The sequence below is a fragment of the Pinus tabuliformis genome, chromosome 3_1 (assembly GCF_031772625.1).
Source record: "Pinus tabuliformis cultivar Carrire ecotype Pingquan chromosome 3_1, CPIR1, whole genome shotgun sequence".
NCBI lineage: Eukaryota > Viridiplantae > Streptophyta > Pinopsida > Pinales > Pinaceae > Pinus > Pinus tabuliformis.
In genome coordinates, this window is record NC_142301.1 from 30,803,264 (window position 1) to 30,819,790 (window position 16,527).

Here is a 16,527-nt window from a genome sequence, read left to right on the forward strand (position 1 = left end):
TCCTATTCTAACAAACTACATCCAAAAAAAAAATTCGAGTTCCTCTTCGAAAGGAGCGGTGAAAAACCTCCTGTGGTGGACAACACCTAGAAAATGCTAACAAGCTTCCATAAAGAACCTCGACATGACCAACTCAAGGAATATTTTTAGTCATTCTCTCAGATGTTTTTTTAAATAAGTTCTTAAGGTAGCATGACCAACCGATAAAGAATAGTAATTAAAAAATTTTCGCGTCATCCTGCACTCTTAGAGAGTGGATTTGCTTCCCCACCTATTAAGTAACCCATTTGAGGTTAATCATAATCAAACTTTTTTTCTAAAAACATAAACAAATTAATTGAGGGATAGGAGGTCTCATTGTGAGCTGACCTACTATGATCATGGCTCCTAAGGAGAATGACATTACCACACTGGTCACCAAGCCAGGGTAATGGCTTTCAGTTGAAAAATTGGAAGACAAGAGGTCTCATAGCGAGCTGGCTCATTCATTCTTGTTAGTTCTCGTGAATGGCACTGCCAATAGCTGGTTACCAAGCCAGGACAACAGCCTTCAATTAACTTCTAAAAAGAGAAAAAATAAATGCTCTTAACCGACTTTGAATCTATATCTAATAGGTGGGACAAAAGCATTTCCTAAGGTTAAAATGTACCCTTGTCAAGGCTATGGACGCCTACTGGCAGTAGGGCCATACTTGTGGTATTAAAGTTGACTCTACACTATAATTTACTTGGTTTTTTTTTCTTTCTGTGTACTCACTATCAATCTCTTTGAGAATGGATTTAAAAACCTTTTGCTGTTATACCTTGGGGCTCTATCTTTTTGGAATGATTTTTATGGATGTGGGACCCTTAGTGTAGGTAATTCACTGTGCCCAGGCAAGAAGAGCTTTAACTAACATGGATAATGGTAAAACGGTCACTATGGGAAAATATTACTATGTATACTTTTAATGTCATGGCTTTTAAAGCATGTCACTTATATCTACAATGGGGATTTTAAAGTGTAACTTCTGATAATGGATGCATGTGATATATTCTTTTGGAAATTTTAAAAGTTAGCTATTAATAACACCATCTGTGCAATTTAGTTTTTCATGACAACTTTCATTTTAGGTTTTCTTGAAATCAGTTTAAGCAAATAAAGAGTCCAGCAAACACTCTGTTTTAGAGCAAGCTTTATCTAGCGCAGGAAATGTGATCACAGAAAATTGCAAGAATATCATTTTGAACAACTACAAATATTTTAATTTTTTTTTTTGCAAGCAAGTAACAACAACGGATTTCCTTGCATGAGGACATGAAAGATGCTTAGCATGGGGGGATGTTGAGTCTTCGTTTTGTCATTTTTTTTATCTATTTCTCTCATGTTGTCGATTGGCTAAATGATTATTTTTGAATAGTATTTGCTACTTCTTTGTTTTAACAGGATTAAAATAGCACTAATGTGAGTTTAATTAAGGCTTGTATGTTGCAACATTAAAGATGGCTTTATTATACTTTGGGACATGCCTACACCAATGTGTTCACATGCCTACACCATTGCACTTACCTGCCTGCACCATGCATTGGGATTCTTACACTAGTTATAGTGGGCTTCCTACACTATGAAGCATTCCTGAACTACATTCACATTCCTACACTATGAGTCTAATGATTCTACATTTCTTCTCTTAATTTCTTCACCAGAACATCCTTCATTTTATGGAAGTTTCTTTTATCACGAATTGTATCTTCGGTGATGAAGTGATTTGGGCAGTAATATGTCTATGTATTGTTCGTTTGAAACAAGTAACAATTATGTTGGATGGAAGTTTGGTTGTAGGTGCAAATAATCATGGAGCAAGCTATGTTTGGAGGTTGATGCGTGGAACATAGACCATGATGGACTTCGAGTCAATTCATGAGCTTCAAGCACATAATTCATACATTCTGTTGACAGAGCTTTCCTTGTACTGATTCAAATCCAAGACCATGTGGGCAAAGTAAGAGGTTAAATTATGTGGACATTATGGAGACAGAGATTTATATTCAAGGAGCAGCATCTGGCTCTGGTCAACTGCACCTTGTGGGTGTTATACAACTTATTGGGACAATCCGAATTATATTCATCGATAGAGGTTTAAGGTGAAGCAACCAGAGAATAATGGAAAAGGGCGCAAGCCATACGTTTACAAGGGGCCCGACCTCCACTTATTTTTAACAAAGATGTTTAAGCTATATGGGATAGGCATGTTCACTCTTAGTGAGTGAACTCCTTCCTAGACATGATCGATAGAGATCATTAGCTCATCAACAGACCCTCGAAAATTTCAAGATTTGTCTCGGCCCGGAAGCGATCTGCGTGAAGTTCAATAGAGCAATGCCATCCGCATCAAACGCTTCAATGATCTGAAGTCAGACTCAGAGCTCATAGCATTCATCCCTCTATACAGAACTTTAGTGATGCAGAGGAGATCCTCCCAGTGATTTTGGCTAAATTCCACCTTTATAATCGCCCTATCACTAGTGCGAATGATATGGAGATCAGAATTATGGTGATCACTCTAGCTTCGATGCTCGATAGTCTGAGTTAATATGAATGTAATCGAAGGATTTAGCGCCGACGACAACCTGTGAGAAACTCACACAAGGAGGAAATTGCTCAGTCAAATCACACCTTGCAACAACATGTATTCTAGGAAAAGAGGAACGATTCACCAGAATCGTTCCCTCTTTCGACACTCAGTTTCAAATTAATTCCTAATTTGGCAAACTATTAATAATCTTCCTGTATTTTAATTGGCTATTGAAAGAGCCCCAATTTGTCAATCGATGCCTATATAAACTGCCTGGAACAATAGTCATCTTAGTCAATCAATTAATTACAGTAAGGAAGGAAATCGACCTAGCCAGGGATAATGTCCATAAAAGGAAGGTGCAGAAGGGAAGAGGAGCTGTCACAATGTAGCCCCATGCAATTCATCAGTTGTGAATTGCTCCTCTGGTCTTGGTGGAGTTGAGTGATGTTTGCATAATGTAAACGCTATTTTAGTAATTAATTGAAGCAATTTCCAAGCATATTCCATTTACCTACTTGCTCTGTCTAATGATTTCTATTTCTGTGTGAATGAGGCACTCAAAGAGGGTGTGAGCTGGATGGGTTGGCCACTAGAATAACTCGACACTACTAGGGAAAATTTTAAGAACCCCCCTAAATTTATAAATATAATAAATGGGCGAATCTCCATGGTATATAGCAAAAATGGAAGGCGATTTTATCAATAATATAATATGTATATATAATTTTTGGCGAATCTCTCACCGACCATCGCGAATATTTTACTTAATTATAAAATCTTGTAAGATATTGGTATTACCACGGGTTATCATAAACCTGGAGCTTAAAAATTACTATTAGTAATTTATAAAAATTAATAAAATTAATAGTTTATTTTTATTTTATTTTTTATTTTAACCAAGCTAAAATGTTTAACATAAATTAAATTACAACATCCAATTTTACTCTTGATCCACTAGAGGGATCAAATATTTTTTCACTCTATGCTAGTTTGCATATCACGATATTTGATACCTCTCGGGGGTTAGTAGATCCAAAGTAAAGATGGATCTATGCTAGTTTAATTCCCCCATTTAAATAGGCTACATTCCAGGTGAATACCATGGGTCAATACCATGTGCCATTTTGGTGAATACAATGGGTCAATACCATGTGCCATTTTTATTTTTATTAATACTAATATTAGGGTTAATAATGTTTTTTTGCATGGTATTAATAACAATCTAGTCCATGGTATTTGTCCCATAGTATTTTGCCCATAGGTTTCACTTAAATATAACGCATTTTTTGAGTGTTCGTAAATATAAGGTGACTTATGGAGTAAATATAAAAAAATGTTTTATTTGTTTACCATACCTCTCGTTTATTTATATTTTTATTAATTTACCATACCTCTTTTACAAATATGGTATTTGGCCCATGGGATTCACTTAAATAAAACCTCTTTCTTGAGCCTTCATAAATAGAACGAGGGTTATGGACTAAATATAAAAAGAGGTTTTATTTATTTACCATACATCTAGTTTATTTATATTTTTATTTATTTACCATATCTTTTGAGTAAGATATTTTTATTTATTTACCATATCTTTTGAGTAAGTATAAAAAGACGTTTTATTTATTTACCATACCTCCACTTTACTTATATTTTTATTTGTTTACACCCTTGCATGTATATAAGCTCACTTATGGAGTAAATATAAAAAATGTTTTATTTATTTACCATACTTCTCATTTATTTATATTTTTATTAATTTACCGTACCTCTTTTATAAATATGGTATGGCTATTTGAGGTGATTTATAAAAATGTACTATGATACAAAATATTCGCCCACTAAAAATTTAAAACCCCTTAATTTCGCCAAAGGGCTAACATTCGCCCCTAAAATTTTCTATGGACACTACCCTCATATTTTATGTTAAATAGCATCTAAATTAATATTTTCCATGTGAAAGACTTAATTATTTCAAGTCTTTTTTCCTTCTTCAAGTTAACGTTATTTAAATTTCTGCAGCGTTTTCCCTTCAGCTTTAAACTTCATTGATTTGTTGCACTAAGAAATTATTCCTATTTGTGCTTACGGTTGGGATATTTCTCCAGTTTTTCTTACTGACAAGATTTGCTTATGTGTTGATGAGATGCAATTGATTTATACTCTGGAATATGAAAATGATGTGAGTAGGTGTGGTTTTTTGGCACTCACAAATCCATTTAAAACTCTACTTACAAAAACCATATATTATCTGGATGTTGTGCAGCCAATATTAATGAAAGTAAATTCTATCATTTACTTTCCATTAAACTTGTGCAGAGTTTGAAAGATTTATTTTCAGGTCAAGCATGGTGAGAGATTTACATTAATTTAATTTCTTTCATAAGTTATTTATGCAGCATATTTACTTGATGATGCTTTCAAGTTAACCTTACACAAAATTAGTTCAAGTAGAATTAGTGCAAGCAAAATGGTTTTGAATTGCTTTTGAATTTATTCCAACATTTATAGTCATTTTGTTACTATGCCGACACTGCTTGATTTCTAGTTCAGTTTTCCTTTTTTTTCGCTTGTAATTAGAATTTCCTTTCGCATTGTTAATTTCCTTTTATTTCCCGCATGATTTAATTGTGTGCATTGATGTTTTCTTGAATTCCCTTTAGTGCAGGATTTCATTTATTGATGAGCTTAATATGCAAGATAGACTAGCATTTGTTTTATAGGTTTCCAAGGGATTTCTTTGGCATTTCTAGTGCTGCGTCTAGATGTTCATAACTATCTGGATTGAAAAATCAAATGTTGGTACATTTATAGACCCTATACTGCACCTAACACCCATATACATAATTTCCTTAAATACAATGGCTAGGATTGACAGAGTGAAGTATTTCAATCTTTCACCGAGTCTCCATCTTTCATCCTCAGGTTATACAACTTTTTTCGCAGGAACAATTTATTCACGAGAGACTTAGATTGGTACAAAGTCCCTAACCTCTCCCACAAAGCCTTTTTTGTAGCTTCCCTTGATACATTCAACAATACTGAATGTGAGACACACAATCATATTGTTCTCTTTTCCTTCCGATCCAACTTCTTCAATTCTTCAACGAACACTCCCATTGGTTTAGTACCCAGATCTACCACGATCCACTGATATTTATCCACCAACAGATTCTCCATATTGAGCTTCCACTACTCAAAACTCTGACCATTAAATTTCTTGATCTCTATCTTTCCACTGTTTGCCATCTCGCAGATCTCCCACTGAACAGGGTCTACCAGAGGCCTGAGTGAAACCCCTCAGCAACAAAGGCGTCCCCTTGAAGCCAAAACTACTCTGATACCAAATATAGGTTTTAACCCTGTACAGAAATTACCTGCATACAAATTCTAAACACAGAAAATAAACAATGTGAGAGCATAACACATAAAACATATATACACAGAGATTTTCCCTGGATCCCAAAACTGGGACTACCAGCTTGATTTTTCATTATATTACTTTCAATGTTATAATACATATTTATACATGCCGAAGCATCGAAAAACATGGACCGAAAAACCATCGTGTCCAATACCATAGACCGAAAACCATTGCGTCCAAAAACATGTGCGAAAATCATGCACAAAACCATAGGTGGGTCCACAAAACCTAACATAGTGTCCAAAACCAAAATTTTTCAGGGTGCTGCTGAGAACCCCATAAAGTGGGGTTACGGGTACACCTCAAACCCCCTATGACCCACACGTGAACTACGTGGGCTAGTCGTGGAAAGAATATAACACAACCCAACATGAGCCTAGGTTGAGCCATACCATAGACGTCGTACTCACACAAAATGAGACCAACCTTGGGCCAGACGCAAATTGAAGGTGACATAAACCCTCACCAAACCTCGGTGTGTGCCAATGCGGGAAGGACCAAGGATGGGCCAGCTTCCACGTAAGTCTTGCCACGCAACCATCTCGTCATCGCCATCAAATTTTGGTATTAGAGGAAGTTCTTTTCTCAAAAGAAAAAATGCAAGTAGGAAGAAGAGGTCGACGTAGAGCTATCAAGAGAGTAGTTGATGACGGGCTGCGAGAAGAAATCAGGATCCTAAGTGCCCGATTGGAAGCAATGGAAGCAGGGAGGCATAGGGATCCAAAAGGTGGTGATGATAGTGAAGAAGAAGTTGCAGCCATGACGGATGGGTCAGACGAAGACGGATCAAAGATAAAATTATTGAGATCAGTTTTGTTAGCAAGTAGCAAGCCAAAGCCAAAGCTTTTGAATTATGATGGCAGTTTATCTACGAAGGTATTGTTGGACTGGAATAGTAAGCTGGATAAATATTTCGAGTGTGAATAAATCAGTGAAGATAAGAAGGTCAGGTTTGCAGCCACCAAACTAAAGGAACATGTAGCACAGTGGTGGGGCAGTGTGCAGGCAGAAAGTAGAAAGTCAAATAAACCATTGATGAAAAGGTGGAATAGGATGATTGCCAAGATGAAGAGTAAGTTTGCACCCAAATATTATTAGGTTTCTTTGTATAAGTAGGTGCATAACCTGAAGCAAAGAACAATGACAGTGAAGGAGTATACAGAAGAATTCAACAGAGTGAACTTGCGAGCGGGTTATGTTGAAGATACCCCGGAAAAGACATCAAGGTTTGTGAATGGCTTACAGATGGAGATACTAGATGAGATTAGTATTATTTCTCCCAAGTCCATAGAGGAAACCTATCAAAGTGCTTTGAAGGCATAAGAAAAGATCGCTAGAAACCAGAATACCACAAGAGGACGTGGATCTGGCAGATGAAGAGGACAGTCTTTTGGCAGAGGTAGACCTATCAATAGCAATAAAGAGTGTAGCAGTTCAAAAAATGTAGTACCAACTGAAAAATAAGGTAAAACCAGAGGAGGAAGGCCTTACCAACAAAGAAGAGCTAATGGCAGAGGTAGAGGAAATGCCTATCAGTGTTACAAGTGTCACAAGTGGGGACACAGGTCTTTTGAATGTCCTAAAAGTGATCAAGCAGGGCAAAGAGGAGCATATGTTGCTCAACCGGAAGAAGTAGAGGCACCACCACAAGAAGTGGAGAACATGCCTAAAATGGGAGAAGACTTAGTGTTAAACAAGGTATTGTTGAAACTGGATAAAGAGTTAGCTGACGAGACACAACGGAAAGCATTGTTCTAAACTGTGTGTAAATCACATGGGAAATGCTGCAAATTGATTATTGACAGTAGGAGCACTGACAACCTGGTAGCCACTGAAATGGTAGAAAAACTGGGTTTAAAAGAATTGAAGCACCCAACACCATACAGGATATCTTGGTTACAAAAAGGACACCAACTGTTGGTTAATGAGTAGTGTAAAGTGGAGTTTCACATTGGTAGGTATAAGGATAAAGTAACTTGTGATATCATGCCGATGGATGTGTGCCATATACTATTGGGCAGACCATGGCAGTATGATAGGAAAGTTGTCCACGATGGGAAGAAAAATTGTTACAAGTTTGCTAAGGATGGGATAAAGCATACGCTAGTACCCATGAAAGAGGAGGATATGGCAGAAAACGGTGGAACAAAGGCATTACTGTTAGGAAGAAAAGAGTTTCTGCAACAGATTGGAGATGATGAGGTAAAATATACAATTGTGTGAAGGCCAAGAGCTGTGTTAATCCATACTAAGATTACTGACTTACCTGAGGAGATACAAGATATGTTGTAGGAGTTTAGTGACATTGTGGTGGATGATCTACCAAATAAATTGCCACCAAAACGGAGTATCAGTCACCATATTGATTTCATTCTAGGGGCTAGTTTACCAAACAAGGTTGATTACTAGATGAGTCCAAAGGACAATGAAGAGATCAGGAAGCATGTATAGGATTTGTTGGATAAAGGGTTGATTCGGGAGAGTTCAAGTCCTTGTGCGATCCCAACTGTTTTAGCTCCCAAGAAAGGAGGTGAATAGCGGATGTGTACTGATTCTTGAGAAATTAACAAGATTACTATTAAGTACAAGTTTCCTTTACCATGGATGGATGACATGATGGACTGTTTTAGTGAAGCGGCATATTTTTTGAGGATTGATTTGAAAAGCGGATATCAGCAGATTCAGATTCGTGAAGGGGACAAATGGAAGACAACTTTCAAGACCAATGAAGGCCTATATGAATGGCTGGTCATGCCATTTGGACTGAGCAACACACCCAACACATTCATGAACTTGATGAATGATATGCTGAAGGAATACATTGAAAAGTTTGTGATTGTATATCTAGATGATATCCTTATTTTCAGTAAGACAGAGGAAGAACATTTCCAACATGAGAGGTATGTCCTGGAAAAGTTGCAACAAAACAAATTGTTGTAATATTTGAAGAACTGTACTTTTTTAAGAAAGAATTTGTTTATTTAGGATTTGTGATTTCGGAAAATGAATTAAAGATGGATCCAGAAAAGGTTGCAGCCATAGTTAGCTGGCCATCCCATAGGAGTTTGTTTGAAGTGTGGAGTTTTCATGGATTGGCAAGTTTTTATCGAAAATTTATAAAATATTTCAATGGGATTTGTGCACCCATGGTGGATACCGTTAAAAAGGAAAATCAACCTTTTCATTGGACGGAGTCAACGGAAAATAGTTTTGAGCTGTTGAAAAAGAAGCTCACCGAAAGACCAATTTTAAGGTTGTGAGATTTCAACAAACTTTTTCAAGTTCATTGTGATACCAGTGGGATAGGCATTAGAGAAATACTTAGCGAAGAGGACAAGCCAATGGCCTATTTCAGCAAGAATTTGAATGAGAGTATGTAGAAGTATACGTCTTATGACAAGGAATTTTATGTAGTGGTCCAAGCACTGAAACATTAGAGACATTACTTGATGGCGAATGAATTTGTTTTGCTTTCACACAATTCTGCATTGCAGTATGTTATGCAATAGTACAAGCTCAACCATAAACATGCGAAGTGGGTGGAGTACCTCTAGAGTTTTACATTTGTATTGAAACACATTAGCGGTCAAGCCAACAAAGTGGCAGATGCGTTAAGCAGGAGAAATTCGATTTTACGGGAAAGAAAAGTGCAGGTGTTAGGATTTGAGCATCTTAAGGATCTGTATGAAACATAAGCAAACTTTAAGGAAGCGTACGAAGCTTGCTAGAATATGTTGTTTAGAGACAACAATTCATGGCTAGACTATAAAATATAGGAAGGATTGCTATTATGGGGAGGACAATTGTGTCTTCTGGAATGTTCGATGAGGGAAAACTTAATCGAGGAAAAACATAGTGGGGGTTTAGCCAGACATTTTGGCATTGATAATACTTTGGATCAAGTGAGCCACTTCTATTATTATTAAATTTATCTAAAATGTGTAGAGACATACAAATATTTGTGGCTAGGTGTAAGATGTGTCAGCTTCCGAACGGACACAGTCAAAATACAGGATTATATACACCCATGCCTATTCTGGATAGAACATCGAACTCGGTCAGTTTAGACTTTGTCTTAGGTTTTCCAAGAACATAGAAGGGGTTTGATTCAATCATGGTGGTGGTGGATCGTTTCACCAAGATGGTGCATTTCATTCCCTATAGGAAGACCAACGATGCCACACATGTAGCACACTTGTTCTTCACAGAGATTGTCAGATTACATGGCTTGCTGAAGTCTATTGTTTCAGATCAGGATGTGAAGTTCACTGGTAATTTTTGGTAGACTTTGTGGAAAAAGATAGATACAAAACTAAACTTCAGCTCAACTTATCACACACAGACTGATGGGAAAACTGAGGTGGTGAACCGATGCCTGGGGAATCTGTTATGTAGTCTGGTTGGTGAAAATTCACGACAATGGGATCGCGTACTCGCACAAGAAGAGTTTGCTTATAATGATTCACCCAACAAGAGTATGGGCATAAGTCCTTTCCAAATCATTTACACGATGCACCCCTATGGTGTGCACAAGTTACGGGATTTGGGTCGGTTGGAGCAAAGGAGTGCTGATGGTGAAGACTTCGCGAAGGTGATCAATGAACTTCATGAACAAGTGAAATCCAAATTACAGGACAACAGCCAAAGGTATAAACATAAGGCATATTAAAATAGCGGGAAGTGAAATTCAATGTAGGGGACCTCGTACTAGCACATCTATGTAAAGAAAGGTTTCCTAAAGGTGAATATAACAAAATGAAACTGAAAAAATAGGACCTTGCAGGATACTGCGAAAGTTCTGTGCAAATGCATATGAACTGCAACTACCCCTAGGTATAGGGATCTCGCCCATGTTTAATGTGGCATACCTGTACCCATACATTACTGCTAATGTGGAGGATAGTTTGACAGAACACACACGAGATACCTAGGGAGAGACTGAGTCATGGGTCAAATAGATGCCTCTAGCCAAGCCTCTAGAGATCGAACAAATCTTGGATACTCAGGTGGCCAGGCGAACTCAACGGAAAGAGTACTTACAGTACCTGGTCAAATGGAAGGACCATCCAATTGAGGATAGTTCTTGGCTGGATGTAGGCCAAATTCAAAGCGCCGGGTACTCGATTGAAGAGCTCATGGACAGAACCCATGAGATTCATTCACCCCGGAAGCCTGATGTAGGAGCATATGACTAGGGAGGCGATAGCTGGACAAACTATTTTGATTAAGTTCACTTTTAGTTAGTTTCATTTTTATTTTTTAAATGAAGGCTGTTACAGCCAATGTTTTTATGTGTAAACTGAATATTAGTTAGAATAGGATTTTTTTAAAATAAGTTAGAAATGAAACTGGAAAATAACTATAATGTAACTAAGGGTGGCTCCTCAATAGTATGAGGCTACCAGCAAGGATGAATAGGCAACCCAGAATCAAAAGTGGGGTTGCTACCATCTAGATGAAAAGAAGGAAAGAAAGCATAACTCTGAACATTTTTTTTTTATGAATTTAAAGAAAGCTTACATGTATTCACTGTTTCAGAAGTAATAAGTATAAATTACTGTGCATAGCAATTAAACAACAAATTGTGTGATTAACATTCAAACTGCGCAACGAGACTAAAGGGATCAAATACGACAGAGCCAAACCATTGAGGTACATTACCAAATGCATACTATTTGATTTAAATTAGAAATTTACAGTATATATATATATATATATATATATATATATATATATATATATATATATATATATATATATATATATATATATATATATTCATATGGTCCATGGAAGTATAAGACAAAACTTCCAGATTCGACTGAGGCCTCAAGACATAGGGCCCTTAAAAAAATAACTAGCAGTCCTTCATACAAACGAGATAGGACAAGGAGGGTTTCCACAACCCAAATAGACCTAAGCAGTACACAGATGAAACAATAGACACGAAAACCAATAGCAGAAGGCCGAAACACATTCTGAGAACATAAAACAAAAACGACAAGATGGGCTCATTGCACATGAGGCAACCAAGAATCGACAAACCAACAAACTGAAACCCCAAGGGTTAAACAACTATAGCCCAAAATGAAAATGCAACCGCAAAGTGCAGTCAAGGAAGGACCCTACCCGATTTAAGCACATCGGACCCAAATCTTCAAGGACAAGACCACGACATTTCATCCCGAGAGACAACCCCTTGCAGCCACAACAAAGAGGAGAGGGATACCTGCACAGTGACAAGAAGATTGTTAGAGAGGAAGCATACCTACGTAGCACACAACAACACGAGATAAAAAACAAGGAACTTGACCCACGATGAATATCCAAAGGGGAGGCCGGACTCCACAACTGAGCCATGAGTTGAAACTCCAACCTGAGCGCAACCAATGGCCGAAGTACCATGATACCATAGCGTGCTCACCAGGAGCAAGGCCGTTAATAAAAACTACAGGAAGGTGAAATAGTGGAATCAAAATAGGGTTTTTACGTGTCAAATAAGTAGCCAAGCCATCGATGAGAGTAACAGATGAAGGGCTTGTGAAATACAACGAAAACCTAGTTAGAAAACATCACCTGCAAGTTGTAAAAGAATCGTTCAGAGACAGTCAAAATAAGGCATACCCAAAATGACAAACCAAAGCTTAGAGCTCCATGGAAACGAGGTGTACAGCACCACGAGGTCCAACGAAAAACATTCATATAACTAGCAAACGATAGAGGACTCGAACCAGAGAAGAACCAAGAGGATAGTGGGCAACAGAGACCCATATTCTTCTAGAGCCGATCAAGACGAGCCACACAGGAATGAAAGCATAACTCAAACGAACAACAAACGAATGAAAGCATAACTCAAATGAACAACAATGCAAATGAGCCGAGGTCGAGCCACACCATACATGTCGTGCTCACACAAAACGAGACCAACCTCACGTGAGATGTGCATTGAAGGTGCCATAAACATGCACCAAACCTCGGTGTGTGCCAACATGGGAAGGACCAAGGATGGGCCAGCTACCACATAAGTCTTGCCACGCAATCGTCTCGGGATCGCCATCATATTCCATGTGCAAGAATTCATGCATTATATACTTCCCAAGAGGTGGATTTATGAGAGATTATGAGTTGGAACTCTATTGATAGGATACTCTTAGCGAAGGGCATATTGCAACTTGGGCCCTTAAGCACAAGCAATGGTGGAGGGGTGTGGTGGTGTCATAAACAACATGTCCTAGGGCTTAGGTGGCATTGGGATCTAGGAGAATCCATTGGGGGCACAATTGACCAGAGGGTTGTTTTAGATTCAGGTATCGAAGGGTATATTCATGATCATTTAGAATCGAGGCATGGAATAACACATTGGGTTGTATGGGATCTCGGTATCAATATACACATGCTTGTGTTGTGGATAGAAGTGGATTACCACATGGAAAACAATCTTTGGGCGGGAGGATTTGTAATATATATATTTGGATATGGCCAAAGTGGATGGAATCTGCTAATGGTATTTAATATGGCATGGTATTTGCCTTTGTTTTTCGAGGGAAAACAATAAAATAAAGTCTCTAAAGTGTTAATCAAGCCTATAAAAGGGGATAGGAGAGTTATTTATGTATTTGGCTTTTGTTGAGAACTTGGCAAGGCTAGTTCTAGTTGATCCTAGTTACTAAAAACCTGTTGGAGTAATTTGTCTAGTGGATCCATCTAAGATCTACGATTGTGCTTCAATATATTTAATTTCTTTGTTGATGGGCAGCCATACATGCCATGACATAGTAGGTCTTGTGTGGGCATGTAATTTTTTTTCTATTTATTTACATAAATAAGAGGTTGTATTCTTAGATCTTTATTGTGTTAAGTGTTTTTACTGCAAGAATTTTATTAGAACACCTAAAATTTTGATGTTTGGGATATTACAGGATTCAATCATGCAATATTTGCATGTTCTTGGAGCCCTATAAACCAAGTAGGCTTTCTTCATGGCTCTTGTAGTGTTTTGACAAAATTATCACCATTCAAAAATAAAGTTAAAGTCCATTGCAATTTATTTTTTTAAATGAAATAATCAATGAACACTACTTCCATAATTAAAGATAATTTTTATATCTTATGCATATACCAAATAAGTGACTAACATGCGTGCATATAAGCATAGTAGTTATATTTCTCATAGTGTGTTTTTAATGGGGGTTTAGCCAAAAAAAAATATATATATATTCGGTCATTCCCAACATAGCTTCATGTACAATATCCTAGCATGAGAGAAATAACCAAAATTGCTTCTCTACAAGGTGAGAAGGCTTTGAGAAGACTTAAACTTGGAAAGGAAAGACAATTTCAAGAGGAGCGACAAGGCCAGAAGGCTTTGAGAAGACTTAAACTTGGAAAGGAAAGACAATTTCAAGAGGAGGCGACTCTTTTAGGAGGTAATGAGGCCATAGATGTTTTATTTGAATTGTTATTCCAGTTATAAATATTGCTATTTAGGATTTTTATTGTTTTTAAGTCTTTTTTAAGAAAGTATGGAAATCTTGGAAATAGAGATGTAGTTATAGTAAAAATAATTGAGAAACAATCACTAGACATCATGGCTTATTGAGATGATGTCTTATTGAGGAGGAAGAGATCATAGCCTGGTGAGAAAGATTTTGAGTTTAGCACACTGATAAACAAATTCTAAAAAATAGTATTTTGCAAGGACAATAGCTTGGCAACGCCGCAATCTGTGGGTTTGAGTTTAGCACACTGATAAACAAATTCTAAAAAATAGTATTTTGCAAGGACAATAGCTTGGCAACGCCACAATCTGTGGGTGTGTAAGAGCAGTTATGGTGACCATACCTAAATGTCTAAGAAGACTAACTCCCCTAGAATAGTACAGTGACTAGTTGTCTCTTCAAAAGTGTATGTACATTATTTTTAAAAGCTAAAAATGCTGGTATATTTTGTTTTTATTACGATAACAATTATCTTTTTATTAGCTTTTGCCGCCCAAGAAGAATAACTCCTCTGCCCCATTGCCCGAAGAAACCCTAGTAGTTATGGGAAAGATTCGTTCTTCGCTACAAAAGAATAACGCGCCTGCCCAATTGGGCGAATAAATATGAGAGGTTACATCTGTAAAGATGGCAAATAATTTTTTTTTTTGGGCAGAGAAAGGATAACTCTTCTGCCCAATTGCGCGAATAAATCTTAGTCACATCAGTACATTGTGCAACCTTTTTTTCTGCTCTCAAAAAGAATAACTCGTCTGCCCAATACGGCGTCCAGAATATGTCATCCTCGTGAGGGTGGTCTTTGCATGATTGATCATGTCATTCATGTAAATTTAATACATGAGAACTTCAAAATTTGACCCTGGTTGGGAGTGTAGATGGTTTTCAAATCCGAGTTTGGAGTTCACCTGCTTCTATATAAGGCAGCCTATGTCATTGTATTTCTCAACTCTTGCTTACGAAATTTGCCCTACTCCGGTTGCAGGTATGCTTGTATATTTCTAATGTGTGAGATATCATTGATTCGCTCATATTCTATGTTCGCGGTATGCATTGATTCACTTTAGCAGATTGAGTTGAACTGAAGGCGTTTTTTTTGCAGAAGTGGGAATCTTCTTGCCTTCCAAGGCGTTCCAGTTTCAATATCCGTAAGCCAACAACATGAGCAATTTGCAACAAGCAGGGCGGAACTTTTGCGGCGATAACAACAAGATCGACCGCAGGTGCAACAGCGGCGACAAGAACGTCATCGGCCCCAACACAAAGATCGACGGCAATCCCATCCTCGGCAACAACAGTGGCAACACCACCAACAGCGGCAACAAAATCAACAGCGGCAACAACAACATGGTGAACAGCAACAACACCGGCAAAGCTGCCAGCGGCAACAAAGTCAGCATCGGCTAGTAGAGCAACTTATAACACCAGGTAATGGCAAATTAAGTAGACCAACTTTTATACTAAGTGCCTTTTGTTTTCCTCTCTAAAATTTATGCTCCGCTTTTGCTTCACTACTGCACTATATGCACAAATAAGTCATCGTTAATGATTTTTACATTAAATATGTCATGAATTTCTTTTGCTTGGGTTAATTACATTGTCATTGTATCGCAGGTATGGGAAAGAATAAATGCAGTCGAAGATTGTCTGTTGATCTAAGACTGACTATGTGTTGATATATAGTTAGTTTGGAGTGAAATACTTTATTTATTTATAAATAGAAGATGGACGTTGATATATTGTAATTCTCATTTATGTATGACCAAAAATTACCTGCCTGGTTATTTTGTTTTAATGATTTTATGTTGGAGTCGTGATATCTCCCAATAAGTAGTCGAATAATTAATGAAATAAACAAATTAAATAAAAAATTATCAATCAAAATTAAATTTAATGTATATATTCATTTAAATGTATCTAATTAAATTTAAGTGTATCTATTGTTACCTATTTAAAGATATTTATGTGATATCTTGCTTCATATTTCTTTAGTGCAGTACATGCAGTTAAATATTTCTTCAGTGTAGTATATGCACAAATATGTCATGGTTCATGA

At 37.2% G+C, this 16,527-nt stretch overlaps 1 long non-coding RNA gene across 1 annotated transcript; it reads left to right on the forward strand.

Moving 5' to 3' along the window:
* The first annotated feature begins 15,299 nt into the window (after positions 1-15,299).
* Positions 15,300-16,266, forward strand: LOC149185611 (uncharacterized). The gene is made up of 3 exons (XR_016256055.1): positions 15,300-15,456; positions 15,574-15,899; positions 16,086-16,266. It is a non-coding gene; the product is annotated as an uncharacterized LOC149185611 (long non-coding RNA).
* The last annotated feature ends 261 nt before the right edge of the window (positions 16,267-16,527 follow it).